This window comes from Macaca fascicularis, chromosome 1 (assembly GCF_037993035.2).
Source record: "Macaca fascicularis isolate 582-1 chromosome 1, T2T-MFA8v1.1".
NCBI classification, from domain to species: Eukaryota; Metazoa; Chordata; class Mammalia; order Primates; family Cercopithecidae; genus Macaca; species Macaca fascicularis.
This window is the reverse complement of record NC_088375.1, coordinates 217,536,732-217,563,720: the sequence shown is the minus strand read 5'-3', so window position 1 is coordinate 217,563,720 and position 26,989 is coordinate 217,536,732. Positions and strand designations below refer to the sequence as shown.

Below are 26,989 nucleotides of genomic sequence, written 5' to 3'. Positions count from 1 at the left end.
GGGGTGAGGGAAAGAGAAGAACTGAGCATGACTTCTAGATTCTTCTGAGTATCTGAGTGAATGCTGGTGTCATGAAAGGAGATGGTTAAGAGGGAGTGAGGAGCATGGCTTTTGGAGAAACCAAGGGTTAGGTCTGGGACAGGTTCACATTGAGAGGCTGATTAGAAGTCCAAGGGGGTATGCCGGGCGCGGTGGCTCATGCCTGTAATCCCACGGTGGGAGGATCACTTGAGGTTGTGAGTTTGAGACCAGCCTGGCCAACATGGTGAAACCCCGTCTCTACTAAAAATACAAAAATTAGCTAGGTGTGGTAGTGGGCACCTGTAATCCCAGCTACTCAGGAGGCTGAGGCAGGAGAATTGTTTGAACCCAGGAGGTGGAGTTTGCAGTGAGCTGAGACTGTGCCATTGCACTCCAGCCTGGGCAATGAGAGTGAAACTCCGTCTCAAAAAAGAAAAAAAACAAACAAACCCCAAAACCCCAAAGAAGTCCAAGCGGGTAGTGAGGGCCTCTGGGGTGGAGATGCAAACTTGGGCATCCTTAACATATAAGGAGGACAGGTATGACCACCCAGAGGGACAATTCGGAGGAAAGATCCCTCCACAGGGAGGTGAGCTCTGGGAGCTCTTATATTTATAGTCTGGTGGAGGAGGAGGAGGAGCCAGGGCGGGCAGCCTGGGAACTGGGGGAAGATGGGTGCAAGGAACTTACTTTTAGTGCCAGGTGCTGAGCTCAGCACTTGGGGAGGATCGGCCCCTGGTCCTCACAATAAGTCTGTGAGGTGCAGGTGCTGTTATGCTTTTCACCTTATGGAAGGGGAAAGAGGCCCAGAGGTGACCCAGCGCACTGGCCAACAGGTGCACAACTGCGTGGGGAGTGAGGATTCACACCAAGGGGGCAGTCCAGCTCCTTCGCCCACGGCATTCCTGTGTTGCAGAGGAGGATACCAAAGCTTGTGATTTCGTTAATTTGTTTTCATTTGTCTGTCCTTGCATTCCTCTTCTTCCAACACATATTTACTGAGCACCTACTGAATGCTGTGTGCTGGGCAAGGAACTGGAGATTCCAAGATGAGTAAAGTATGGCGCCCCTTAGTCTGGTGAGGGAGGCGGACGGGCAACAGCTGAAGGGTGGACGGTGCCTGATGCAGGTGGAGGAGCCCTGAGGAGGCTTCCCAGGGGAGTGTCCAAGCCAAGCAGTGGAAAAGGCAGAGTTAGGTCAGGAAGCAGGAGGCATTCCAGGCATGTGTCAAGGCTCGGGGAAGGCAATAGCAGGGCCATGTCAGGGAGGGTGCAGGGGGTGCTGCTCAGGACCTCTGTCCATTGCACTGGGGGCTTGTACTTTATCTTGTGGGCCCTGTGAGCCGGTCACCTGTTTCAAGCCAGGGGATGATGGGATTAGAACTTTTTGTTTGAGGTAGAGATTGTGCTGCAAGGAACAGGGGTTACCAGGGAGAGCTTTCAAGGCTGTTAAAAGGCTCTCTGGCCAGGCGTGGTGGCTCATGCCTGTAATCTCAGCACTTTGGGAGGCTGAGGTGGGCGGATCACGAGGTCAGGAGATCAAAACCATCCTGACTAACACGGTGAAACCCCATCTCTACTAAAAATACAAAAAATTAGCTGGGTGTGGTGACAGTCGCCTGTAGTCCCAGCTACTCGGGAGGCTGAGGCAGGAGAATGGCGTGAACCTGGGAGGCAGAGCTTGCAGTGAGCTGAGATCACACCACTGTACTCCAGCCTGGGTGACAGAGTGAGACTCTGTCTCCAAAAAAAAAAAAAAAAAAAAAAAGGCTCTCTGATTTCTAGGTCATTCTCTGAACGCTGCTGCTTCCTTACTCCTTCCCAAATTCTGCTAATTTTTCTTTTCCAAAAATATTTCTGAGTCAGAGAGGTTCAGCAACTTGCCTGAGGTCGCACAGGGTGCCAGGGCATCCGGGCTGGGACTGGTCTCCTAACGGAAACAACCACAGTCCCAGGGGTGGAAGCGGATGGTGAGTAACCCTAAGGAGGGGCTCACTGGAGGCTTGAGTTGAAGGTCACCGTCCACAGGTCCCTGTGTGGCTTTAAACATTGCCTTTTTGCAGTCTCAGAGAACAGTTGGTGCTTCCGGGCAGAAGGAGCTGGGCTGCTGCTGGGAGCCGGGACTGGGGCTTTCCTGGAGCTGCATGGGTTATTTAAGCAGTTCCTGGGCATCTGCTTCCTTCCCAGTGAGTGATGGGAAAAATCCACGGGGCTGGTGCAGGATTCGATTAACAGGTCACATGAGGCCAGTGAGGGAGGCAGTCCCCGCTGGGGAGGGCAGATGCCAGGCAGAGGCTGGGGGGAGGGGGAGATGGGAGCATTTCCCAGAGCCCTGCGCTATGAGCTCTGTCACTTTGGGCAGGTGTCTCACCTCACTGGAGTCTTGGTTCCCTCGCCTGTAAAGCAGAGATAATATGAAATGTGACCAATAGGATTGAAAAAATAACCAATGTCCACTGCAGGCCTGAAGTGTGCCAGGCACCGTTCATGATCTTGTTTCAATCTCTCTTTTTTCTTTTTTTTTTTGAGATAGAATCTCACTCTGTCACCCAGGCTGGAGTGCAGTGGTGTGATCTTGGCTCTCTGCAACCTCTGCCTCCCAGGTTCAAGTGATTCTCCTGCCTCAACCTCCCAAGTAGCTGGGACTACAGGTGTGTGCCACCACACCTGGCTAATATATATATATATATTTTTAGTAGATACAGGGTTTCACCATATCAGCCAGGCTGGTCTCGAACTCCTGACCTCAAGTGATCTGGTCCCCTAAGCCTCCCAAAGTGCTGGGATTACAGGCGTGAGCCACCGCATCCAGCCTCTTGTTTCAATCCCTTGTCATCTTGTGAGGTGTGGATGGTCATTATCTTCATTTTATAGATGACACAGCTGAGGAACAGAAAGGGTAGATATTTTGCCCCAAGTCACACAGCTAGTAAATGGCAGAATTTGAACCTGACCCTCTAACTCTGGAGCCCTCCCCTGAAATCCCTCTGTTCCTCGCCAAACTTTGCTCAGCTGAGCATGAGTCCGTTCCTTGGCAAATCACTTGATAGGATCCTGTGGGGCACTAGCATTCTGCCCACCCGAGTTTGGGGCACCCCAATCCCTACAACCCCCTAAGTTTTATCACGAAGCCTTGGAGCTCCAGTGGGCCTCAGCCCCTGGCTCATAATCTTGCAGCCACTTGGGGCTGACCTGGGACCAGAACCCCAGCATCCCAGACTCCTGGACTTCTACTCTTTTCACTCCTCCAGGGCCTCAGAGGGGGACCGGACTGGGAGCCAGTTGCCTGGGTTATAATCCCACTTCTTCCTTGAACCAGCCAGAAGAGCTTGGGCAACATTTCACTTTGCTCCCGCCTTTACCCTAAGCCTCAGTTCCCTCTTCTGTGAGATGGGTAGATTGAGAATCTAGAGTCTTTACCAATTCTAATAATTCGTAAGTGTAAGATTTCAGGTTTCTAGGAACCTGTAAGAATCAAACATTTGCCACCTTTTCTACTTCCTGTCCTCTATTGCCTATGGGACTCAGAGAGATTGAGATGAGAAAACAATTCAGTGAACCCTCTAGAGTTTGATAGGCTGTAGTCTGAGGGTGTGGCTCATACCTGTAAAATTCCAGCACTTTGGTAGGCTGAGGTGGGAGCGTTGCTTGAGCCCTGGAGTTCAAGACCAGACTGGGCAACATAGTGAGACCCCATCTTTACAAAAAAATCAAAAAACCAAAATTTAGCCTGGTGTAGTGGTGTGCACCTGTGGTCCCAGCTACTCAAGAGGTTAAAGTGGAAAGATGGCTTGAGCCCAGGTGGTTGAGGCTGCAGTGAGCTATGATGGTACCGCTGTACTCCAGCCTGGGCAGCTCAGTGAGACCCTGTCTCTAAAAAATAAAAAAATATATAGCTTACTAGCAGCCTATGATAACGACTATCACTTGAGTACCATTGGGTGCCAGGCACTGTGCTGGCTGCGTCATGTATTATTTTATTGCCTCCTCAACAGGGAGGCGAGTATGATTAGCTCCATGTTAGATGTGAGAACTGAGACACAAAATGTTTAGCTAACTTTCCAAAGGGTCAAGTGATTGCATTACCTGTATATGAAAGCTGGACTTCCAAGACCAGAGGAAGTGCAGAGGACACGTTTGGTAGGTGCTTCCTTGTGGGGGTGGGTACGGCCTCTCTACCTCACGTCCCATCACTTGGAGCTCTCTGCAAAACCCGTTCTCCCGGGCCCCAGATGCAAAAATCCACCCAGTTCATCCACCCTTGAGAAATGATGTTGAGTCAGATCTGGAAACACTAAACAGGTGAGTCACAGTGAGGATGGTGAGGGGCTAGGCAGGGAGGAATAGTGCTTAGCCCACCACTGGCCAGAGTTCAGCCTTGCCAAGGGGCTCAGCCCAGAGGGCAGGCCTCAGCTGTTGACAGAGAAGGGGACTTGGGAGCAGGGAGAGGATGCGGCGGCAGGGAGGGAGACAGAGGAGCTGAGGGTCAGACAGCAGAGCTAGAAGGGTTTTCAGGGGTCATCCAGTCCACATATAGGACATCTCAGTCCCAGAGAGGGGCCAAGACTTACCCTAGGTCACACAGTCCATGGTGCCAGACCCAGCAATAGAAGGGGATTTTGAGGGAGGCTGAGGATTCAGCCTTCCTACCTCCTTCTCTCCCTCCCTCCTTCCCTTCCTTCCTTCCTTTCTTTTTTTTTCTTCTCGTCTTCTTTTTTTTTTTTTGACAGGGTCTTGCTCTGTCGCCCAGGCTGGAACACAGTGGCATGATCACAGCTCACTGCAGCCTCGATTCCTGGGCTCAGGTGATCCTCCCACCTCAGCCTACCGAGTAACTGGGGCTATAGGCACATGCCAACATGCTAGGCTAGTTTTTGCATTTTTTTTTGTAGAGATGGGGTTTTGCCACGTTGCCCAGGCTGGTCTCAAACTCCTGCACTCAAGCGATCTTTCTGCCTTGGCCTCCCAAAGTGCTGGGATTAGAGGTGTGAGCCACTGTGCCTGACCCTGGCCACTTTCATGGGCATGACTTTCTGACCGGGCACTATGCTGTTTGCCTTCTCTTTCTCCAATCAGGAGAACAAGAACAAACAGCAACAATAATAAAGGAATCATCTTGCTAAATCCTAAGCATATTGGTTGCCAATATGGATAGACTGTACCCAAGTCCCACCTCCTCCTCTTCCTAGGTGGATGACTCTGGGCAAGGCACATAACTCCTCTTAGCCTCCAAGTTCCTTTAGCTGTGCCATGGTTTAAGTAGACTCTGAAATTGCAGCACTTCTCAGTGCCTTTAACATGTGGAGTATTGTTATTCTCCAGCAGGGAGACTCCTGCTGTGGTTTTCCATTGTTCCTTGAATATTGAATGCTTTTTTTTTTCTCCCAGTGAGCACCTATTGACATATTTCAGGATACAAATGTTTCCCCAAATACACAGATTGAGAACACTGGTGTCAGTGGTTTCTCAGGACGGTTTAAACTTTTTTTTTTTTTTTTGACAGAGTCTTGCTCTGTCTCCCAGGTGGGAGCGTAATGGCATGATCTCATCTCACTGCAACCTCCGCCTGCTGGGTTAAGTGCTTTCTCAGCCTCCCGAGTAGCTGGGATTACAGGCTCACGCCACCACGCCCAGATAATTTTGTATTTTTAGTAGAGACGGGGTTTCTCCATGTTGGTCAGGCTGGTGGTCTCGAACTCCTGACCTCAGGTGATCTGCCTGCCTCGGCCTCCCAAAGTGCTGGGATTACAGGTGTGAGCCACCACACCTGGCCTGTTTAAACTTTTAAACTCAGACACTGTGGACTGATTATGGAGTTTGGGGGACACATCTACTGAGCTGTGACAGTCAACCCCCATCTGGGGTCAGCAGCACCATAATCCCCCGTCTGTTCTTGCTTCTTTCTTTCTCTCATACCCCCTCTACCCTGGAGCACCCATTGCTTTATCAGCAGGAGCCTTCCTGGGAGGAAGGTCAGGCTTCTGTAATTGGAGCCACCCTGCCTACGTGGGGCAGGAAGACTGGCTGAGATGTCCTGGGCAGCGGCAACTGCCCTACAAAGGCTCTTCTCAGGGACCCTGGCTCACCTGGGAGCATATTTGGAGGCAAGGAGGATGGTGAGGGAGGAGCAGAGACTCCCAATTAGGTCAGGGCAGCCTGTGAGCACTGGGGTGGGCCTGGGGACATGAGGAGGGGCCTGGGAGCGCGTGGGGGCCCTGGGAGCATGGTGGGGAAGGCCGGGAGCACAGGGAGAGACTGGGAGTATGGGGGCGGACTTGGGAGCACGGGGGTTAGCTTGGCTCTGTCATTCACCCTTTTAATGACCTTGGGCAGGGCACAGTCCTCTCTGGGCCTCAGTTTCCTCATCTGTGAAATGAAGGCCTGGGCTTGGTGATTTCTTGGTTCCCTTCAGGGCTGACGTTCTGTGAACTAAGTAATGGAGGAATAGGTACATTTTGTACCTTTTGGCCACACCCTGGTTTGCTGGGTTTCTTGGGGTCCTCCAAGGCTTCCCCCATCAGGAACTTTTCTCTCTCAGAAGGCGCGGTATGTATGAAGATGCTGGATACAGGCAGGTGGCCTAAGCACCCTGGGAACCGAGAGCCAGTAATTCTCATACATTAATGTGAGCCAGGGTCACCCAGACAAGCCTGCTAAGAAGGCAGATTCTTGGGTCTCATCCCAAGAGACTCTAGTGTTATAGTTTGGTATCAGAAGCTTAGCATCTGCATTTAAAAGAAGCCTCCCCTTCGCTCAGGTGGCTCTGAAGTCAGTAGTTCAAGGATGACTTTTTGAAAAAGGCTGTTAGACTCTTTGAGCCTTAGGAAAGGCTGAGCACAGCGGCACTTGCCTGTAGTCCCAGGTCCTCAGGAGGCTAAGGCAGGACAATCACTTGAGTCCAGGAGTAAGAGGCTGCAATATGCTATGACTGTGCTTGCGAATAGCTACTGCACTCCAGCTTGGACAACATAGCAAGACCCCATCTCTTAAAAAAAAGAAAAAAAAATGCAGCCAGGTGGAGTGGCTCAGGCCTGTAATCCCAGCATTTTGGGAGGCTGAGGTGGGTGGATCACTTGAGGTCAGGAGTTTGAGACCAGCCTGGCCAACATGGGGAAACCTTGTCTCTACTAAAAATACAAAAATTAGCTGGGTGTGGTGGCGTGCACCTGTAATCCCAGCTGCTTCAGGAGGCTGAGACAGGAGAATTGCTTGAACTCAGGAGGCGGAGGTTGCAGTGAGCCAAGATCGCGCCGTTGCACTCCAGCCTGGGCGACAAGAGCCAGACTCCATCTCAAAAAAAAAAAAAAAAAAAAAAAAAAAAAAAAAAAGAGAAAATGCGTAGGAACATGCTAACCTTTTGGGGTTGGTGATGGGCACTGTGTGGGATGCCCTCACCTGCAGTAACAGCCTTCAAGAGCTGGTGACCTGGTGACTCCTCTTCCTATACACTGGTGTGTCCCAAACCTGGCTGATTGTCAGAATTGCCAGAAAGCTTTTGAACAAAATAGGAATTCCTGAGCCTTATTATTAGAGATTCTGAGGCAGCAGATCTTGACTGGGACCGCAGGATCCCCATGTTTGAAAAGCTCCTCAGGTCTTTTGTTAATTTGTTTATCATTTGTTGGACAAGTATGTCTCAAGGCCTGTGATGGAATGGCCTAGGCCCAGGGAAAGGACACATAATTGTAAGGCCAGACACAGTCTCGGACATTATGTCACCTGCTCTATGGCTTGGTGAAGGAGACAGACGGTGATTACATAGGGATGCTTGGCCAGGCTGGGGAAACACATAGCAAGAAAATGGTTGGGTCAGACTAAATACTTGGGGCAAAGCTAGGATTCCTGGGTTGCTGAGCTCCAGTAAATTCTACATTGAAATAAAGCCCTGGCAGTGTCCTCTGGCCACTACTTACATTCTCCTGTCATCCATCCACTCTCCCTCCCCCTCATCCACCCACTCACCCATTCATTCATCTATCCATTCATTTACCCACCTACCCATGCATCCATCCGTCCATCTGTCCGTCTGTCTACCTGTTTGTCCGTCCGTCCATCCATCCATCCATCCATCCAGCCAGCCATCCATCCATCCATCCATCTGCTTACCCATCCATTCATCCATTTATCTACCCATCCACCTACTTATTCATTCATCTATTCATCCACCCACCCACCCATTTATTTACCCACTCATCCACCCATCATCTCTTGAATCTCTTCGGCATGCTAAGGACTGTCTGGGTATTGGAGAGACAGAAATGAAAGGCATTATTCTTGCCTTCAGGGAACTCACAGTCTAGTGGGCTGTCAGAAAACTAAGCAAATGATTCCAGTCCAGAGTGTTAGGTGCCCAGAGGGACAAGTGGCCAGCTGTCTGTCCCAGTGGTCATCATGGGAGACTGCTCCAATGCCAACTGCATGTGCTAAGCAAAATGTATTCAGGAGTGGCCCAGCAGATGAGGTGGGGAATGGCTTCCAGGCCCAGGAAGGGTCTTGCCTTTGGGAAGGCAGGTCATCATGGCTGGGGCAGATGGGGACCTCTTCCTCTCTTGACACTCAGATTCTCTTTGGTTTTCCAAGTGGCCCCACGAGGTCTGGTCCTTGGTAGATGCTTAGCCAACATGAGTTGTCAGTGAATGGGGAGATGAGTCAGAAAGGATGCCCTGTGAACCTCACTGAGGAGCTGTGGCTCTGGGGGCCACAGACAGGGTCCAGGCAGGGGACAACACTGTGCCACAGGCTCCCTGGGCTGGGCAGGGAGAATGGAGGGGAGGGCTGAGGGGCCCTTCCCCAGCTTCCTCGGCTTTCAGCTCTTTTCTTGTGCAGATTGGAACCTTTGCATTCACAGAAGTTGATGACTCCTTTCCACCAGTGAATTTCCTGCAACCCAAGGGCCCGGCCTCAGTTGGGGTGTTGGGGGGAACAGAATGACGTGGGAAGAGGAGAGTGGTGGATGCAGCGGCAGCTAAGAGCCTTGGCCTCTGGAATCAGACTGCCTGATGTAGAGTTTCACTTCTGCCACTTGTCAGCTGTGTGTCCTGGGGCAAGTGTCTCAACCTTTCTGTTTCAGTTCAGTTTCTCGGTTGGGGATAATATCAACCCCTATCTCATATGGTTGTTGGGACATTTAGGAGTTATTTCTAGTGAAGCACTTAGCGCAATCCTGGTACACGGTAAGCATCGACACAAGGCAGCTTCGATGTGGAACTTTGGAGGCAGCCGTGTCACAGGGGCAGGAGCTAGAAGGGGCTGGGTATTTATTAGCCCTGGAGCCAGAAGACCTGCTTGGAATCCCACCCCTGCCTCTGACTGATTGTAGAGACCTTGGCAGGCTGACTCAATGCTCTGAGCTCAGATTTGTCATCTGTGAAAAGGGGACCGACACCCCCCAGGGCTGCTGGGAGGTGTCACTGGGTCTGATCGCTCATCCTCTGTGTTGGGCTTATGATTGAGGTAGGAAAACTCTAAACAGGAGGAGTGAACTCTTCGTTTGCTAGGGTGGCCTGGATGGCTGTGCCTGGGAGTCGGTCTGTGGGGTCTGTCGGGCCACCTCTCTTGGCCCTGGCCTTCTCCCTCAGTTGCCCTCACAGTTGCAGGTTCCTAAGGAAAGGGATGGTCATGTGACTGGGGCCCAGGGTCTTTAGAACAAGGTGCTACAGGCGCAGAGGGTCAGGCTGGCGCCATTTCATTTGCAGGAGTGCTGGGGAAGGTGACTGTCCTCCTCCAGCCACACTGCGTCTGGGTGCCCAGGAAAGACTGAGGTTCCTGGTGCCTGCCCTGGGTTCAGCACCCCCGTCCCTCCACACCTCATGTTCCTGCTTGGTTTGAATTCTCAGGGTTGGGTGACTCAGGCATGCCTGATGCCCTGCAAGATTTGGGTCACAAGCAGGTAAATATTAACCCACACGCATAGCTCTGAATGCAAACCTGTTTAGACTGGCTGCTTGGGGGATTGCTAGGTTCTGAGTGCCCCCTCTCCTCCAAGCTGATGGTCAAGGCAAGCAGGTGCCCTCCAGGGGAACAAGGTCACCTGCTCTGTGCCAGGTGATTGCACTGAATTCATACCACTGTCCAGTAGCAGGGGCTGCTGTATCTATTTTACAGCAGAGGAGGAAACCAAGACATCAGGAGGGGAGGCCAGCTCGGTTACACGGTTAATGAGAAACAGGCCTGTGGCTGGAACCCGGGAGTGCCTCCCTGCAGAGTCCACACTTGTCCCACCTGGATCTCCAGCTGTCTCCTTGCTGTTAGGGTCACACGGCAATGCTGTGTGTATCAGAGGCACCTAGGTTTGCTTTCTGGCTCTACTTTGCCGGGGCCTCAAATGCCCCTTTTGTGAAGTGGGGTCAGGCTGGTTTGGGGTCCCTGATAGGCAGGAACCAACCCAGGACACCTGAGTGCAGTAATGGGGCCTGGGTTGGGATTTGGGAGTAACCACCTGGACAGCCAAACAAGCATCTTTTTCTTTTTTTATTTTTGAGATGGAGTTTCATTCTTGTTGCCCAGGCTGGAGTGCAACGGCGCAGTCTCAGCTCACCACAACCTCCGTCTCCTGGGTTCAGTCGATTTTCCTGCCTCAGCCTCCTGAGTAGCTGGGTTTACAGGCATGCACCACCACACCCGGCTAATTTTGTATTTTTAGTAGAGATGGGGTTTCTCCATGTTGTCAGGCTGGTCTTAAACCCCCAACCTCAGGTGATCTGCCCACCTCCCAAAGTGCTGGAATTACAGGCGTGAGCCACCGCACCCGGCCCTCAAGCACCTCTTGAAGACCTCCCAGGAGGCACTGTGGGGACACCCAGGGAGGAGCCGCGGTTTCTGTCCTCTGGGAGCTGACACATGAGCAAGAGTGAGAACACAGGTTTAGGGGCTTCAGGACTGGGTTTGAATCCTGGGTCTTAGTAGCTGTGTGGTCTTGGGCAGGTGCCTTTGCCTTGCTCAGCCTTTGGGGCTCCTGGGGCTTCCTCCAAAGATGGGAATAACAAGTCTTACTTCAGAGTACATTGTGAAGCTAGAGTGAGATGGTGTCTGCAAAGCTCCCAGCACACAGTAGGTGCTCAGTAAGATGGTTTCCCCTGCCCAGACCCTCAGATGACTGTCTTCTAAGTCTGAGAGCAACCAGTGGGCCTCAAAGGTGATTGAGGGCTGCTTCCTCTGCCCTGCACTCACCGCCATGATGCTGGCAGCCCGGGAGCAGCCTCTGACAGTTCTGTGGGCAGCTGGAGATGGGGCAGAAGTGGGCGTCAGCTCCACAGTGGGGGCACTGGGAGGTGGGGCCAGGCTTGACTGGGAGGAGAGGGAGATGCTGGCTTTTCCTTGGTCCTGCCCCCACAGCCTTGCAGTCAGAGGTAGCCCTGATGAGCCCTCTGCAGTTCTGAGTGCCTTCTTCTCCTGTTTCACAGAGGGGGAAACTCAGAACCCCTGATAGCAGAAGTGACTTGCCCAGCGTCGATGGGCGCTGGTGGCAGAGCCAGGCTGACCCCCAGCCCGAGGCCCACCTGATCCCGATGCTGCACTCCTAGCTCCTTGGCGTAGGTCCCTGGGGCTGTCGGGCGCCCTGGCCTCCCTGGTCTGCCCTGGAGCCAGCTATGTAAGGAATATTCTGGGGTACATGACTCACAAGGCTGGCCCTTCCTCGGCCAGTGCACTTTTTGTTTTCCTTTCTTTTACTTTTCCCTAATACGGTCTCTTGTAGCCCTTGCTTCTCCTTTCTTGGGGCTCTGAGATGGCAGTGCCTTTTGCCCTGGAAAGCCTGTCCTGGCAGAGCTCCTGTTAGCTGTCAACCACAGCTGCTCATCGGGAAGGTTCCAAGGGAGGCTGAGCAAAGGCATCAGAGCTGCACAGACCTCGGCCATAGCTTGGCCGACCCACTCCCTTGCTGTGTGACCTTGGACAAGTCGCTTTGCCTCTCTCAGCCTCAGTTTTCAGATTCAGTTCAATCCAACCAACATTTATTGAAGACTTGTTAGTGCCCGGTATGATATTAGCCATTGCAGGTGGAGCAGCTCCCCTGGGAGCCTCAAGATTGAGTCGGGGTTGGGTGCAGTGGCTCACGCCTGTAATCCCAGCACTTTGGGAGGCTGAGGTGGGTGGATCACTTGAGCCTAGGAGTTGGAGACCAACCTGGGCAGCATGATGAGACCCTGTCTCTACAGACAAATACACAAAATTAGCTGGGCGTGGTGGTGTACACCTGCAGTCCTAGCTACTCAGGAGGCTGAAGTGGGAGGATCATTTGAGCCTGGGTAGTAGAGGCTGTAGTGAACCATAATAGTGCCACTGCACTCCAGCCTGTGGGACAGAGTGAGACCTTGTCTCAAACAAACACACAAAAAGATTGAGTGGGGCGTCAAGTGGGGCCCTGGATATCCACCTCGCAGTGTTGTGAGGATTATGTGAAATAACACATAGCACTGCATATGGTTCCTGGTTTTAGTAGAGTCTCAGAAATGACATTGAACGTTCATTTATTCCCGGCTAGTGAGAGCAGTGCTGGGATTTCAGGTGAATCTTTGTCACTTTGATTTCATACTTGTTAGCAGGAAAGTGCGGAGGCTGCTTCTGCTGGTATTGTGTTGATTTTTTGTATACATTGGTGAGGTGAGCTACTCCCTGCTTGTGAGTTGAGGCTGCCATGTTACCAGGTATGCCCAGATCTTTGAAGGAGGAAGCACAGCCCATGTGGGCCCTGTCCTAGGGCAGTTCACCCCTGGCCCATGCTGGGCACCCAAGAGGTGTTTGTTGAACTAATAGGAGAGGCAGTGGCAAGCTGGGGTACATCCTAGCAGTGTGATTGACGTGGGAACTGGGAGTCTGGGAGCCACAGCAGGCGGCCATGGGACCATCTGACCAGGGCAAGAGGGGCCCTGGGATGGGAGAGGAAGCTGAGGACTGGCCTGTGCAGGATGAGAGGCCTCATTCTGAGAAACTCGAGGATGAGGGGAGGGCTGGGTGTGGGGAGGAGGCAGATTTAGACCCTTCTCCTCGGGGGCAAGGACTCTTCTGCCAAAGGAGGAATTTCAATATGGGAGTTTGATGTGGGCCAGTGAGTCGGGCTTAGAGTGGGGGGCATTTATGGAATACCCACACTGTGCCAGGCACAGGGCTAGGATCAGTAAGCTTTGTCAGGGAACCCTTTTCTTTTTTTGTTTTTTTGAGACAGGGTCTCATTCCATTGCCCGGGGTGGAGTGCAGTGGCACCATCTTGGCTCACTGCACCCTCGACTTCCCAGGCTCAAGTGATCCCCCCACTTTAGCCTCCGGAGTAGCTGGGACTACAGGCGCGTACCACCATGCCCGGCTAATTTTTGTATGTTTTGTAGACATGGGGTTTCCCCATGTTGCCCGGGCTAGTCTTGAACTCCTGAGGTCAAGCAATCTGCCTGTCTCGGCCTCCCAAAGTGCTGGGATTACAGGCATGAGCCACCGTGCCCAGCCCATTTTTCTTTTCTGTTTGTTCACTGATGTGTCCCAAGTACCCAGAACAGGGCTTGGCTCATGGAGGTGCTTAATAAATGTGGGTTGAATGAATGAATGATTGGATGAATGAATGAATGTTACCTAATTGGGTCTCAGGTGTGTCATGACACCCAGTTTGCAGATGAATAAACTGAGGCTTAGGGAGGTTAAGTCGCACATTTGCTAGGTTGGGGATCTGGGATTTGGTGTCCCCACTGTCTGACTCCAGAGCCTGTGCACAGACCCACCCATCTATTAGGATCCTCAAGGAGGAATTCTTTCTGTGACTGACAGGTTGGATTTCAGCCTCTCAAAGACTCCTCCATCATCTGAGAGGGTCTGATTGTGGGAAGAAACAAAATGATTGACCCAGACAACGACTGGGTCAGTGCTGCGAGTGGACAGCAGATAGCTCCTGCCACTAACTCCTGTTCTGATCAGTGGGTGCCCTTTCAAGGAGCCAGGTTGGGAGAGAGATGGATGCTGCCAGCCCCAAGGAGGCCCTTCCAGGCTTGGTCTGACATCATCGTTATCCTCAGCCACAGAGCGGGAGGTCACTGGCTCTGGCATGGCTGGTACATAGTGCTTGCTGTGGCCTGCACAGTGGGGCCTGTGTCTCAGCTCACCCCTGCCTGGGTACATCTCCAGGGTGGTGGCTGGATGGCCTGGGTGAACCCCAGGTCTTCACGGGGACATAAGCCTGCCCTCAGCCCCCAGGTGGTTCTGGATCGGAATGCCCGGGAGCCTAGGGCTGGGACCCAGAGAGACTTGGAGGGGTGCGGCTTTCAGAGCCTCTGTTAGGGGCAGTGCAGCTGCAACACTTCACGGGGGGCCATTGGTCTGGGGCACTTGGTCTGTGAGTCCCCCAAGTTCTCCTCCTGATGTGCTGTCCCACTGGGGCCCTGTCCTACTTGCTCCCATGGGTGGGGTCTTCATGGTCCCACCTGAGTGCACCCCGGCAGCACAGGAGCCCAGCTGACTGGTGGCTGGCTGGTGGCTGGCTGGTGGCTGAGGTTTTAACATGCAAATACTGCAGGGGCTCAAGGCACAGGCTCTGCAGCCACGTGGCCTGGGTTCAAAGCCCAGCTCTCTCATTTATTGACTGTGTGACCTCCAGCAATTTTCGGAACCTTTCTATGCCTCTGTTTCCCAATCTGTAAAATGGCAATGAGAGTGGCCCCTAATCTCAGAGGGTTTTTAGGAAGAAATTATAGGAGCTGTAGGAGTAAAGGGCTTGGATTAGCACTGGGCCCTTAGCACGCTGTTAACACGTTTGGTGTCTGATGTTGATTTTAGCACTGACATTGGGCAACCCAAGGAGCCACTGCATTTCTTTTGTGCCCTTTGACTGGGACCTGGATTCCACTTCCTCAGTTAATGCTTGTCGTGAATGGATGAGTCCCTGGGCCAGGTCAGCAAGGACAAGAGGAGCAAAGGCAGCACCGGGACACTTCACTCCCATCCAAGGCCCCATTCGGGCAGCTATAACGAAATGCCATGACTGTTACCAGCAACAGGCAGTTATTTCTCAAAGTTCTGAAGGCTGGAAGCCCATGATCAAGGCAACAGCAGATTCGGTGTCTGGTGAGGGCCTGTTCCTTATAGATGACACCTTCTCACTGTGTCCCTGTGTGGTGGGAGGGCCTAGCTGGGGCCTTGTTTACAAGGACACTAACCCCTTTCACGAGGGCTCCATCCTCATGACCTGATTACCTCCCCAAAGCCCCACCGCCTAATCCATCACCTTGGGGTGAGGTTTCTGCATAGGAATTGTAGGGGGATACAAACATGCAAATACTGTGGGGCTCAAGGCACAGGCCGTGGAAGCCCTCATTTCTACCTTCTTCCCTTCTCCCTCCCACGAAGCATTTGCTTCTTGCTGCTGCGTCCCAGGCATTGCAGAAGAACTATCCATGCTTTTGGTCACCCTTTCAAGGAGCGCTGATGGACAGGTCCTCCTCCAACTCCCCATTGCCTGAATCTAGGCTTGAGTCTGCTCTCAGGAGTTCCTAGAGGCCCCAGGCCTCCTGAAGGGAAGCCCAGCGGCTATTGTCAATACCGTTTCCGTTCCGTTCTCCGTCCCCTTCTGGACTGCCAGCGGCTGTGTCTTTCTCACCACAGCAGGGGATACTCGATGAATATGCATACAGGGTTGAGCCATGCGCTAGGCTCCGGGACACAGGGCAGGAGGGCACAGCTCCTGGTCTCCGAGAGCTCACAGTCTGATTATTTACGAACTCGGGTGCCAGGACCGTGGCTGGGCGCTGAGGATGTGGAGAGGCATAAGATGCAGTCCCACCTTAAAGAAGTGGCCGTACATATTCCCCCTGCCTCCCCAGCTGCCTCCTCTCCCCACCTCCTGTATTCTGGATGCTGGGCCAGGTGGTGCAGATGCAGAGACAAGTAGGTCGTGGTCTCCGCCCCCACAGTCTAGCAGGGAGAGGCACAAAAACAAGTACTGTAGCAGGATGCAGTTTCTTTAGACACTTGTAGCCTGGTGTTTATCTGCCATGGAAACCAGTGGCAATGGCTTTGGTCTCTGTATTCCTGTGACTAGTGACGGTGACACAACCCTGCATTAACAGGCCAGCGCCTGCTATAGATCCCCAGAGGACTTCACCAATGCCCTCTGATCCGGGTTTCCCAGCCTCGATCCATTGATATTTGGGCTGGATCATTCTTTGCGTTGGGGCTGTCCTGTGCCCTAAAGGATGTTTAGCAGCTTCCTTGGCCTCCACCCACCAGATGCCAGTAGCGTCCCCACTCCCCACCTAGTGTGGCAACCATAGCGTCTCCTGCCATTGCCAAATGTCCCTTGGGGGACACAATAGCCCCCGGTTGAGAACCATGGCCTCCTATAGATCTATAAAGCTGTAACTATAAATTAAGATGGGATGGAAATTTTGAAATCCAATCCTATCTCCCTCCTCAACATCCCATGTACCTTGGGAGCATCAGTGATCTGGTTTGGCATAAAATGCAAACATCTTCTGGGATGTGGAGGGGCCCTTGGAGGCCAGAGCAGCTGTGCACCTTGTCCAGGCCACAGAGAAGCAGGGCCCCTGGTGGAATGAAGTGGATCATTGCCAGGTCTTCATGCGCCCTGTTCTGTGTGGATGCAGTGTTGGGCCAGTCATCACATGGCCAGCATCATACCTGGGAGAGTTGAGTCCAGATGTTCAACTGTCCTCTTGAACCTCAGTTCAGCCCCAGTATTCTCCCTCACCTCACGGCACCTATGACCAGGGGACCAAGTGCTCATCAGCAAATCCCAGAACCTGGAGTGCTTCCCGGGGCACAATCAAGATTTGCTGAATGAGTAGGGCGGGGTTATTGGATGGCAGAGGGATCCCAAGGGATGAAGACTGGCTTTTCTGTCACCCTCTTGAATGCCGTTGAACTTAAAAGTCTCCAGAGTGAGGGAGTGGGGGGTCTGGAGACCTTGACTCTGACACAGCATGTGTGGAAGATGTGACCGCCATCACTCTCTTCCTGCTTTGCACCCTGTTCTGGAAGCAGATGGTGTCCCTGTGTCCTCATCCTCTGACAAAGAACCGGGCCACAGGACGACCTTGGATAGACCTGGCAAAGGCTCAGTGTTGGCAGGCAGTGTCCAGGTGGCCGTCTGTGCATTCGCCCCTCCAGCTAGCATTTTTGGGCACCTGTTATGCTTGCTGGCAGCCTGCAAGAACTGAGCCCTTGATCCCACCTTCCCAGGCCACTGGCCTCTTTCTGCTGGTTACTTGGGATGCTCCTGTGTCAAGTGACACCGGGGACATGCTGGGGGATCATTGAAGGTTTGTTGCCTGGAGGGGTTTGCTGTTCCTAAATTGAGCAGACTTTTTTTTGTTTTTTTTTGAGACATAGTCTCGCTCTGTCACACAGGCTGGAGTGCAATGGCGCGATCTCGGCTCACTGCAATCTTCGCCTCCCGGGTTCAAGCGATTCTCCTGCCTCAGCCTCTTGAGTAGCTGGGATTACAGGCATGTCCACCACGCCCAGCGACTTTTTTGTATTTTTAGTAGAGACAGGGTTTCACCATGTCAGTCAGACTGGTCTCAAACTCCTGACCTCAAGTGATCCACCTGTCTTGGCCTCCCAAAGTGCTGGGATTACAGTCGTGAACCACTGCGACCAGCCTAGCAGAATATTTTTTGAGGTCCAGTCAGGAAGTGGAACCTGAGTTCCTGGGGCTGATTCTGCAGCCGGAGTGCTTTACTTGAAGGCGCTGTGTCTGCAGACGGCTCCAAGCTGGCCCTGTGCTGACCATGCGGATGCAGGGAATTGGAATGTCTCTTTGGCATCATGTACAGAGCTTGGTCATTGCTGCATTTCGCACCAACTAAGGCAACTCTGGCCTTGCTGTCTCGTTTTTGGATACTCCCCCTTCCTGACCTTGACCCTCTTCCCTGGAATCTTGACTTTAAAAGAGGAAGGGGCTGGGTGCAGGCTTTTGGGTGCTCAGTGTTGGGCCAAGCTGATGGCTTCCTAGAGCACTTCAGTGGCCTCCTCTTCCCCAGTGAGGGTGGGTACTGCATGGTCAGATACTGTGGGAGGGGCTGCCCCCTAAGCCTTGCCTTCATCCAGGCAGGCAGTGCCTTCCTGGAGGGCAGTGACGGGGAGCTCTAGGACCTTTCAGCTCTAGCCTGGAACGCCACCCCTTCTTGTAGGCTAGTGCTGCTGTTCATTTAGGAGTAGGCGGTCATTTATTCATTCAACAAACACATATTGAGCACTTACTGTGTTCCAGGCTCTCAGTGAAGCACTTTCTGAGAATTATTATCTCATTTAATCCTTAGAACAGCCCTGTGCCATGGTGATTCTTACAGTTGTCATTGTATGGAAGAGGAAACCAGGGATCGGAGCAGTGGATGGCATCTGTCACAGCTGGCCTCCGCTGGGATTGAGCACAGAGCTCATTCTCCTAAAAATTCATATGCAGGGCATGGTGGTGGCAAAAAGGGGAACCTGGAGGGCACCCTGGCAGGACCAGAGATTGCTTCAGAGCAGAAATGACCTGGAGTAGAGTGGTCCCGTTTTTCACTGGACAAGCAGCGGTGTCTGCCTGCAGGATGTCGGCAGTGGGGGGCTTGAAGCTCATTGCACCCAGTGTGGCTTCCATGCCAAGGCCGAAGGAATACTAGGGGGAGTTTAGGACCAGGCTGTGGGCAGCATCCGCGTCATCTGGTTCCTCGTAAGTCGCACCACAGGGTCGGTCAGAAGCAGTCTGGCTCTTGTTAAAGTTGATAGGGAAAGAGGATGGGTGTTTGGGAACAATTCTCTGGGGGGATCATGGTCCCAGATTTGACCTCAACCCAGGACAGCAGGACTCAGGGCAAATCCTTTTCATGATTGGAGTCATCCCTCCCTGCTCTCCCTCCCCCAGCACCTCCAGCCCAGTCTCCCCTGTCCCCTTCCCACAGCCCCAGGCCGCATCTTCTCAGATGGTGAAGTTAATTGCAAGGGAGTGGGATGGACCCACTAGCCTGATCCTGATGGACCTTTCCAGTCACAGCTGAAAGACCTTGGGTCTAATCATGGATCCACCTTGGATCAGATTCTTGGCTTTGGACAAATCTCTCTACCTCTCTGAGCCTCAGTTTCCTCCTCTGTAAAACGGGGTCTGGTGACTGCCATCTGTGGGTTGGCCCTGCGCCTGGAGGAGCTGGTGGGAGGATTAGAGGAGGCACCAGACACGTCTCCTGGCCTGGAGCAGTGCTCAGAGCCAACTCCCTCCAGAGAAGCCCCGGAACAGCTGGAACTGCACTCACACCCATCTCTGGGGAGGACAGCACATCACTGAGGGGCATGGTTTGAATCATAAGTGCTGGCTACTCTGAATTCAGCCAGAGCTATCCTGGGCTGTGTGGCTGAGGGCCCCTGGGTGTCCTGTGGCTCCATGCTGGGCTTGCGTTTCAGGAGACCTCAGATTCTGCCGGCCCGCTTGCCCTGCCCTGGTTGGGTGGGTTGAGCTGCTTTTAGCTCTGAGTTTTGCGAAGGCTATTTCTTTCCTGCCCAGAGCTCCCTTGTGGGACAGAGTGAATGGCCCCCTCCCTGCCAGTCAGAGCTTGGGCCTGAAGAAAGGGCTTGGAGCCAGATGGGACCCTGTGGGCTTTGAAAGGGAGGCCTAGTTTGCTGTCTGTGGCCTGCCAACCTGGGACACCGGTGCCCAGCCTTGCTCCTTCTCTGGGAAGCTGAATAGATGCCAGGGCCTCACACCTGACCCGTGGGAAAGGCTGGGGTATGTGCCTGCCTGCTAGTAGCAGATGACAGTGGCAGCCGCGGAGGCTTGCAGGTCCTGTCCCCTTTGCCTGGCCACATGCTTCTGACTCACCAGAGGAAGAATGTGGTCTTTTTGGGAGAGAGTTTTTAAAAACAGTCCAAGTCCTTCTCTGGCCCTGTCCCACTCCTCCCCTTCTCATCATTTCCTGGCATCAGCCCCAGACCTCTTTCCACTCTGGTTTTGGGGAACTGCCCCTTTGCAACTTGGCCGTGAAGCTGTTTGTGAAGCTTACTGGGGAGGAGCTGTCCTGGGTGCAGGCTGGTTTCAGAAGGGAGGGGCCCAGCTGTGGCTGCCTCCTCCCCAGGGGCCCAACTTGGGACCAGGGATTTCTGCATTCCTTCGGCAACTGTGCCTTGGGTCGCTTGTGTGTCAGGCCTGTGCCGTGGGTGCAGGTAAGAGTGGGGAACAGTGGCCACAGTCCTGCCTTCATGGAGTCCACATTCTCCTAGGAGGAAACTGATAAATAACTAAAATTTGTAGTTGCTGCAGGTGTTAAATCCTGTGACAATGGGGACGCTGGGTCAGGGGGATGTGTGTGGGCTGTCAGGAGAAGGCCTCTGATACAGCGACCTTGGAGCAAGGCCCTGAAGGTGAGGGCAGCAGTGTGTGGGTACCTGGGGGAACAGCATTTCAGGCAGGGGGAACAGCATTTCAGGCAGAGGGAACAGCAAGTGCAAAGGCCCTGAGGCAGAAATATGCTTGGGGCATTCAGGGAGCTGGAAGCTGGTAGTGACTAGAGTGAGCTGTGTAGAGACAGGTAGGACATGAAGTCAGGGAGGTTGTGGGGGCTCTGACATGTGGGCCCTCGAAGACCAAGATGAGGACTTTGGTCTTCCTTAAATGAGATAGGCAAACACTCCAGGGCTCTGAGTGGAGGATGAACTTGGCTGCTGTGTTGAGAACAACATGTCAGGGCAGGGGTAGAGGTGAGAGCAGAGGGACTGGTCAGGAGGCGTTTTGAATAGCCCAGGTGAGAGATGATGGTGGTTTGGGCCACGGTGGAGAGGGTGAAATGAGTTTGGATTCTGGGCGTATATTGAAGGTAGAGCCAGCAGGTTTGCTAATAGTAGGCCCTGGGTGTGAGACAGAGGCGTCAAAGATGACTCCAAGGTTTTGGCCTTAGCAGCTGGTGGGATGGAGCTAGCAAGCGGGATGGGAAGACTGGGAGGAGCAGGGTTCTTTGTTCGTGGCAGCGTGGTGATCAGGAGGTGGGTAAGGGCACATTAAGGCTGAGACGCCTGATCGATCACTGAGTGAAGACACAGAGCAGGCAGAGGGGCGGAGCCTGGAGTTCAAGGGCAGGACAGGCTGGCAGCATCACTATGGCCATGGCTCTGGACCCACGAAGTGAGCCAGGTGGTCGAGGTGGCCTGGGGAGGAGCCGAGGTGGAGCCTGAACCTGGGAACTGCCAACCTGGAGGGAGGAAGGAAGAGCAGAGGAAGGGGAGCCGGAGCGAGAAGTGAAAGAAGGGAGCAGCTGGCAGATCAGGCAGAATGGGGTCCGAGATGTGTCCATCAGAACCGGTGTAGTGGGGGCCCCAGGTGACCTCATGAACTGGCTGGCAAAGCGGTGGGCACACACTTGGTTGCTCAGCACAGAATGGGAGACGGACAGGAGGCGGAGCATAGGTACTCCTCGGGGAAGTCTTGAAAAGGGGAGCAGAGATATGGGGTAGTGGGTGGAGATGGTATGGGATCAGATGAGCAGTAACTACGCAGTGTATTTGTTCATTTATTTATTATGATTTTTTTTTTGAGATGGAGTCTTGTTCTGTCCCCCCGGCTGGAGTGCAGTGGTGCAATCTCGGCTCACCACAGCCTCTGCCTCCTGGGTTCAAATGATTCTCCTGCCTCAGCCTTCCAAGTAGCTGGGATTACAGGTGCACGCCACCACGCCCAGCTAATTTTTGTATTTTTAGTAGAGATAGGGTTTCACCACATTGGCCAGGCTGGTCTTGGACTTCTGAACTCAAGTGATCCACCCACCTTAGCCTCCCAAAGTGCTGGGATTACAGGCATGAACCACCGTGTCTGGCTACGTATTTCTATTTGCTGGGAATGACGCAGTAGAGAGGAGTTGTGTCTCTCGGTGGCCTTGGCTTCTACCCCAGAAAGACATCCCTGTACCATGCGAAACACTCCTCCCTGCCCTCCGTACCCCATCTCATCCCATTCTGGCATCAGCTCAGAGGCCAGTGTGGGGGGCTCCTCCAGTCACCCATCTGTAGACCTGCAGACCAGGGATGGGATGGGCAGGGGGCCCCTGCAGGTAATCCCACGCAGAAAGGCAGGGGCCACTGGTGGGCAGCAATTCTGAGATGCAGCTGCGCGCAACCATCTCCCTGACCCAGCCCGAATTCTTTGCTTGCGGGGGTCAATCCACTCGATGCGGGAGGGTGCAGCCTGGGAGAGACCACCAGGGCACCAGCAGAGGAGAATACCTTGTACTGGGTCCATTTTGGGAGCCTGCGACGCCCTTCCTCAGCCCTCTTCTCCATGGGGCCCTGTGGGAATATCAGGGTAGAAAACTGCAGGCATGGAGAGTTTAACTTTGGGTTGGGTTCCACCTGCGACCGATGGAGAGCGCGGTGCGGGCCCCTTCCTGCCATCCTTTTGTTGTGCTTTAGGTGAGTTCCTGCCCAGAGCTGGGCCAAGTTTATTACCTTACTGGTTCCTCATCTAAACCCGAGAGAGCCTCTCCTCCTTGCATACTCCCCCCTTTTACTTACATGGCTAAGTGAGTCTAAGAAGCCTAAACCAGCGGTGGAGCCAGGATCACACATGCCTGATTCCTGGGCCCCTGCCCTGGCTCTGATCTGGAAGTGGGACACTGGGCCCGCCCCTGCCTTGGGGTCTGTACGCGCTGGCCTCCTGTGGCTACTGTCTGAGGACAGGAACCTGGAACTCTCTTTTGTTTCTTTGTCCCCAGTGCCAAGCTGGGGCCTGGCAGGCAGTAGGTGCGCAGCGAGATGTTGGCTGAGCGGGGAAGGGAGTGACGGGATGAGTGACTTACTTTGGGAAAGCAGGAGGAGGTGAGCTTGACCCCTGGAGGTGAGGAGGGTGAACTGGGGTCACAGAGTCCCCAAAGGTTGCACCTCACCTTGCCCCCCTGGAGGCTTTAGTTCAGCCCTGAGGTGTAGCAGGAGCAACCCTGCCCCTCCCTTTGGCTCCACCCTGATGCCTGGGGAGGGGTAGACACCCCTGTGTGTGCCCCTGACACCTACTGTCTCCCTTGGCAGTGCCCTTCCCTGAACCCCAGCTCTTTCCTGCCATTCTTCCGTCTGTGTACACCTGCTGGGTTGCAGGGACGCACACGGACCTCCCTTTCCCTGCCTGCCTCATCCTCCCGGGGGGCTTTGGGTAGGTCCCTCCCCCATCTGAGCCTCAGCTTCCCTGTGTCTAAAAAGGAGGGAGGAAACCCGCCTCGCAGGCTGCCTGCAGCCTAAATACACTCTCATGCTGAGTGGCGAGGGCCCAGCAGCGGGGACACTCAGCGGCTGGGAGGCGGGCATCCCTGTTGTAGGTGGGGAAACTGAGGCTCGAATGGGCGAGGTGATGTCACAGAGTCTGTGTCATGCCAGCTGCTGTCCCTTCTCTGGCTTCCAGGTGGGAGCCACAGTGCCCCATCGCAGGGACACCCCTGATGTGGGGCTGAGGGTCTGGGGTTCTCTGGAGAAGAAGGGAGTCAGTTCAGCTGATGGCAGGCGGCTTCCTCCAGCACTTCAGCTTCTTCACTCCTGCTGGGCTGGGTTGTTGGGGACGAAGGGGTTAATGTGTCTGGGGGATGGGAGGGAAGGAGGAAGAGCAGGAGGAGGAGGAGGAGGAGGAGGAGGCGGAGGAGGGAGGCTGGAGACAGAGTCTGGGGCTGCCCCCCTCCCACGCTGTCCAGCGGCTTCTCCAGGCTGGCTCTGGTTTCCCAGGCAACAGCCCCCAGGGGTCCCCTCTGGCCTGGCCTCAGGGTCAGCTCCTTCCCACAGAGACCTACTCCCAGGGCCCCCTCCCCAGTGCTCCCCACTCTTCCTGCCTGTGGATCCTCACCAGGGGCTCCCTAAGAGGTCAGTGAGGGAGGGCGGGTGCCACCGACTCTGGGCTCAGGACAGAGTCTTCATTGTCTGAGGCTCCAGCCATTGACCAAACTTGGCCCCTGCCCCAGCTAGGCAGGCCCCCTTCTCAGAGCCCCCCTCCCCCTCCCTGGTAAAGAGGAAAGGAAGTTGGAGTCACCCCCACCTTGGGAAGCCCTTTGAGTGTCCATCAGGTGGGTGAAGGAGGAGCTGGGATGTGTGGTCCCTTGCCAGGTTCTGCAGCTCTAGCACCTGCAGGACTGAGGAGGGTCTGGGAGGACGTTCCCCGACCCACCCACTCCCCTACTCCCCCTTCCACCCTGGGCCTGGGTCCTGCCCTTTTGCTCCCAGGGGCTCAGTAGCTGTATGGCCTTGGGGATGCCCCTCAGTCTCTGTCAGCCTTGTTTTCCCCATCTGCTGTGGGAATCAAATGAGATGCAAACTAAAATGTTCGGTATGGGGCCTGGTGCACACAGTGCTTGGAGGCGTCAGCTATTGTCATTTCAAATTTTGTGATCTCAGGCCTGGTGTTCTGGTGGAATACGTTTGTCTTAGACTTAGTTTAGCAGTCTGTAAAATGAGAAAATGCTGTTGGTCCTCAGGGACTGGCAGGAACTCTGGAAAGGAAACTGACATTCGTTACAAACCTACCAGCATTGTCCAATGTCATCTTATTTACACCTGCACCTGACAGGTGAGCACAGGAGGTGCCGAGGGGTGCCTGCTTTGGAGCAGGGCTGCTGGAGAGCAGAGGATGAACGTTGTCTGGGCTGGCTTCATACTGAGGCTGGGTTCCTGTCCACGTACCTTATCCCTCTCTTCTGCCTGCGCCCCTCCTGCTGTAGCTCCGCCTGTGTTTTCTTGAAGGCAGCTCCTCCTCTCTCCCCATCTCGGACTCTCCACCAGGTGGCCCTTTGATCTGAGAAGAGCTGTGGGCATCTTGCTGCCCTGCATGGGGGAGCTGTGGGCCCTCTTCTTGGTCAGGAGGCCCCACCCCACTTCCTGTTCCAGCTCCATTGTGCAGTTTGCATCCCCTTCTCTTCCTTCTGGGTCCTGGGCTTTCAGGACAGGCAGAGGACACCAGGAGGGCTTGTACTCCACCTTCCATCTGTTCTCCCCTCCTCTGGGCTGAAGCCCCACACAAGCAGCTCCCCAGGAGCAGGGATGTCCCGGCCTCCTGGGTTCCTGGTCTATGCCCTTTGGTTCCATGCTGGGTGGGTCCCAAGCAAGGGAGGGTCACAAGCTGTTATCTAGTGTGTGCCCCGGGCCAATCCCAGTGCTACCCATGCTGAGATGGAAAGAAGCCCAGTGCCCCCAGAGAGGTCACAGGCTCTTAGGGAGGACAACAGTTATAATGGGGCTGTGCCTGCAGGCATGTACGTGTCCCAGCACCACCCATGCTCTTTGAAAAGAGCCTGTTGACCCCCTATCAGCTGCACCTCTGAGCTACTGTAACAGAATCTCCGGGTGTGGGCCTGGGACATAAGTATTTTTAAAAAGCTTCACAACTGGAAACCACTGTGTGAAATGGGTCTAAGGAAGCTTTGTAGAGGAGAAATGGGGCTGGATTTTGATGGTTGAATAGGAATTTGCTTGCTGGCTGTGAGAGAGAATTCCATGTGGAGGGAACAGACGGCTTAAGCAAAGGCCCGGAGATGTGAAACGGGTCGGGTGGCATGGTCATGGGGCTGAAAGCCATTCATGAGAGCCAGAGCAGAGTTCCAGGCCAGGCCCGGAGCTGCCGAGACCCGAGAGGTCAGTGGAGGGGACGAATCTTGGAGGGCCTTGCTCAGGACCCAGGCTCCATTCTGACAGTGATGGGGAAGAGTTTGAAGCAACAAGCTGAGGTGGCAGGTGTGTTTGTGGAGTGTCTCTGTGGCAGCAGAGGTGGCAGGCAGGTTGGCCTAGCATGTGTCTAATGAGAGCTGAAAGCCAGAGCGACCTCTCAGAGAACACAGGTATGTGGAGGAGCTCCAGTCCTGACCAGCCCAAGCACCTGGTCTTTCCCCCCATTCCCCACCTTCTTTCTCCTTCAGGAGGTGGACCCTGCAGAGGGCCTCCGAGGCCAGAGCTTGACAAGGGTGCCTGGGCCAGAACCGATTCTTGTTTCTCTCTGGGCAGGGCTGGGTGGCCGCTGCCCAGCTCAGCCCAGCAACCCAGTTGCTGCTTCCCCTGCTTCTGCCTAGACCTTGTTGGAGAGAGAGGCCGGCCTTCCCTGTCCTCAAGGCATGACTTGCTCAGCCTTCCAGACTTTCAGGGCCCCCAGGTGTTTTCTTCCTCCAGGCCTCATTCAGGTGGAAGAGGGATGGGGCAGCTTGATGGGTGAGGGGTGGGAGATAGTCTTGGGGGGCCCAGCGTGGGACAGGGGCAGGCAGGAGGAGGGTTTCCTGGAGGGGCCTCTGGGCAGATGGTCTTTGAACCCTAGAGGGAGGCGAACTGATGAGCACTTTGACTAAATTAGCCAAGCCAGGAAGACACCTGCTATGATGGGCTGGGCAGCTGAGGGCAGCGGGAGGTGCCAGTGCCGGGCTGCTCTGGGTGGCCTGTCACCGAGCCTAACCTGCTCCGGGCCTCTGGTGGGCATACCCTGCAGTTGGGAGCTGGGGCCTCGCCTCTTCCTCCCTTGTCTGAGTGCTGCCTCCTCCTCAGCCATTCCACACAGCAGCAGGAACGGGAGCTGTTCGGTGTCCGCCTGTCCCTTGGGTTTGGCGGTCATTATTAAAAAGATGACCTCCAAGAGAAGACAATCTGCTATAACCTCACCCCCCAAACATAGCCTGGATAGGGTCCCCATGGTAACGGAGGTCCCTGTCTACCCAGAGCTTACTCCGTGCAGGGCATGGAGTGTAGAATTCGTCACACCCACCGGTGGGTCCTCATTTCATGAGCACAGGATGCTCAGGAGGCAGGTGCTGGTCTTACTCCCATTGTCCCAGTGAGAAAGGAATTAACTGCTGCTGTGGCAAGTGGCAGAGCTGGGATTTGAACCTGAATCATCCTGGCACCAAATCCTATCCTCTAACCATGGCCTTTGCTGTCACCACCTGGAGAGTGACAGCACTGCGGGCAGTGTCCTCCTCCTTTGGACTCAGTTTCCACGTCTGTAAAGCAAGAGCAAGAGCAACACCGCCATATTGGAGCTACTTTCTGATTCTGACACGCCATGA

The 26,989-nt window shown here is 54.2% G+C and overlaps 1 protein-coding gene across 23 annotated transcripts in view; it reads left to right on the top strand.

The window, feature by feature from the left end:
• Positions 1-26,989, top strand: part of ARHGEF10L (Rho guanine nucleotide exchange factor 10 like) — a 179,723-nt gene that overhangs the window by 30,446 nt on the left and 122,288 nt on the right. For 2 of the 23 annotated variants that reach the window (XM_074018568.1, XM_065529020.2), the window contains exon 1: positions 20,093-20,153. The exons of the other annotated variants lie outside the window; for them this stretch is intronic. The gene's annotated coding sequence lies outside the window, so the exon portion shown is untranslated. Of the gene's footprint in view, positions 1-20,092; positions 20,154-26,989 lie in introns of those variants that run through there. 23 annotated transcript variants of the gene reach the window in all.